This window comes from Platalea leucorodia (genome assembly GCF_965183815.1).
Source record: "Platalea leucorodia genome assembly, contig: HAP1_HAP1_SCAFFOLD_100, whole genome shotgun sequence".
In the NCBI taxonomy this organism is placed as follows: domain Eukaryota; kingdom Metazoa; phylum Chordata; class Aves; order Pelecaniformes; family Threskiornithidae; genus Platalea; species Platalea leucorodia.
Genome location: NW_028121429.1, coordinates 232576 through 235803, shown reverse-complemented (window position 1 = coordinate 235803; position 3228 = coordinate 232576).

Below are 3228 nucleotides of genomic sequence, written 5' to 3'. Positions count from 1 at the left end.
CACCACGAAGGTGGCCTCTCGTGGCCTGCAGCTGCGGGGAGGAAGGCTTTTTTCCCCCCACGGTGGGCTAGCAAGTGTCCCCGGGGGTTTTTTGCCTTCCTCTGCAGCACTGAGCACGGCCACGTGCCAGGGCTCCTTTGGGCCGTTTTGGCTAGGTGCCTGCTGCTCCTGCTCCACCAAGGTGGCCCTCGTGCCCCGCATGCGGGGGGAGGACGCTTTCTGGACTCCCAGGGCGGACGCCCAGGGTGGCCCCCGGGGGTTGCTGCTTCTCCTGCGTAGCACTGAGCGCAGCCCCTTGTCAGGGCTCCCCTGGGCCCTTTGGGCTCAGTTCTTGCCCGCCGCTCTTGCACCTGCGAGGCGCCCCTCGTGCCCTGGCGCTCCCTGGCTCTTTTGCCCATTGCAGGTTTGGAGCAGGAGCGAGCTCTGCTCTTGCCTTGGCTCCGTTTCCCGAGGTGTCCTTGCTTGTGCAAAACAGCCTGTGCTTGGAAGGGCTGCAGGCTTGCTGCACCATGCAGAGCTGCAGCTTTTCAGCTCTCCCTGCATGCGATGCAAGCGCAGGGCAGGCAGGAGAGCGCTTTTCATGCCTCCCTGGCCAAGCAGCGCAGCGGAGCAAGTTTTGGAAGGCAAAAGGGGTGCTTGTCATCGACACGTGTCCTACTTGTGAAAATAGCCCAGGGCAGCACACCCCTCCCCTTCTTCTGCTTTTCGCTGTGTGGTCGGTCCCCATCCTCCTTCTTCAAGTTCTTCTGCACTGTTGAGAAACGAGGGACTGCTTGGCCTGTCTTCCTGCTGCTCCTTTCTGCAGCTTTCCTTTGCCAGACTGCAAGGGATGCTTTTTCAAACTAAACTAAAGAACACATCAGCCTGCTCCTGGCTGCACATGCGCATTGTGTTAATGCTTGTGAGCCTCGGCTCTGAAAGAGATTCAGCAAAATAGCCTAAAAGAGCCTAAACCAAAATAAGATCAAATAAAATGATAAAATAATAAAATAACAAACCAAAATAAAAACGCGTAAAGCAAGGTCAAATAAAATAAGATAAACCAACATAAAATAAAATCATAAGAAATAACCCCAAGAAAATAGAATCAAATCAAATCCAATAACATCACAGGAAAGAAACGAAACTAAACTAACATAAACCAACAGAACAAGACAGAAAATAAAAGAAAGTAGAAGAAAGTCAAATCAAATGAAATCAAATCCTGTTTCTACTTGTATCCTTTTTGATTTGTGTCCTCGAAAGTGTTTCTGGAGCTGTAAACCCCCTGGCATTTCAGGCAAACAGTGGTCTCCTTGTTATTCGCCTCATCGTGAGTGCAGGGAATAGAACACAAGTGAAGAGAAGAGAAGGGTTGAGTTGGGAGGGACCTGCAGCGATCCTTCCGGACTCTCTAGCTGAGGTGAAGACGACTAGCAGGAGCAAGGCAAAGGCTGAGAGGGCTGCCGTCACTTTCCGGAAAGGGATTGAGGGTGAAGGCCAAGGCGGGAGAAAAGCTCTTGAGTGCAAGGAAAAAGATGGTCAAGAAGAGAAAAGGATTTGGGACTTCTTTCCCAGAAGAAGACCTCAGCATAAGCAGGGGAGTAGCAAATGTGCCTTGGTGCACGGGTCAGGAACGGCGAGGCCATCCTGCACGCGCTCTCCGTCTCTGCCCAGTTCACGCCGAGGGAAGCAAAAGCCTTGCTTTCACCTCTGGCATCCCCACAACCAAAGGAATGCAGATGGGACAAACAGCCTTGACGACGTAGTCTGAATGTCCAGATGTATTTAGCGGGACGCCCAGCAGCTGTGCCCAGGGCATGGCCAGCAAGGGCAGGGACAGCCCCCTGAGCCTCCTGGGCCCAGGGAGTGCCTCGGGGCCAGCAGCCCAAAGGCCTTCCTGGGAAGGATGCTGGGCGGAGGGCCGGCGGGCGGGGCTGCGCAGGGGGGGCCCCGTCACCCCCGTGTCACAGTGCCAGCACCCGGCAACGCAGCAGTCACCATGCCCCGGGGCAGCATAAAAGGGAGCACGCTCCCGCATCGCGCTGCCATAGCTGGCCTGGGGGCAGCGCCAAGACGTGCGAGAGGAAGTCCTTGAGGAGGCGGTGGAATTACTTGGCGAGGGCTGAGGGAGGAAGGCCAGAGGGGGCTCGACGAGGCTGCTGGAGACGAGAAGAAGCCCCAACAGCTGGAGGTTGGCGAGGCTGGCTGGCCTTTTCAGCTGGCTAGCAGTGGCAAGAGCAAGGGAATGCCTTCTTGAGGAGCACTGCAGAGCTCGCCATCCTCATCCCTTGCGGAGCCAGTGTCAGCAGCCGTGAGGAATGGGCTGCAGAGATGTTGGCGGGGGTGCCGGTGCTTTGGAGCAGCCACTGGTGCCTTGCCAGGCGCCGGAAGGATCGTTGTCCCCCAGATGGATGAGGCCGGGGGCGTTTTGCCCCTCTGGGAAGGCCCTGAGGTGGCAGCAGGTGGAGGGAGAATCGGGGCTGGGCATCTCCTGGGAGGCGTGAGCAGCCTGCGGGCCGAGGAGGCAGGTCTTGCTCACGTGCTCAGGGAATAGCCCATGGCCGGCGACGCTGGGGTCAGGAAGGAATTTTGCCCCGGGGCAGATTGGCTCTGGTGCCCGGGGGTTTTTTGCCTTCCTCTGCAGCATTGAGCATGAGCACTTGTCAGGGCTCCTCTGGGCCATTTTGGCTGGGTTACTGCTTGCTGCTCATGCACCACGAAGGTGGCCTCTCGTGGCCTGCAGCTGCGGGGAGGAAGGCTTTTTTCCCCCCACGGTGGGCTAGCAAGTGTCCCCGGGGGTTTTTTGCCTTCCTCTGCAGCACTGAGCACGGCCCCTTGCCAGGGCTCCTTTGGGCCGTTTTGGCTAGGTGCCTGCTGCTCCTGCTCCACCAAGGTGGCCCTCGTGCCCCGCATGCGGGGAGAGGACACTTTCTAGACTCCCAGGGCGGACGCCCAGGGTGGCCGCCGGGGGTTGCTCCTTCTCCTGCGTAGCATTGAGCGCAGCCCCTTGTCAGGGCTCCCCTGGGCCCTTTGGGCTCAGTTCTTGCCCGCTGCTCTTGCACCTGCGAGGCGCCCCTCGTGCCCTGGTGCTCCCTGGCTCTTTTGCCCATTGCAGGTTTGGAGCAGGAGCGAGCTCTGCTCTTGCCTTGGCTCCGTTTCCCGAGGTGTCCTTGCTTGTGCAAAACAGCCTGTGCTTGGAAGGGCTGCAGGCTTGCTGCACCATGCAGAGCTGCAGCTTTTCAGCTC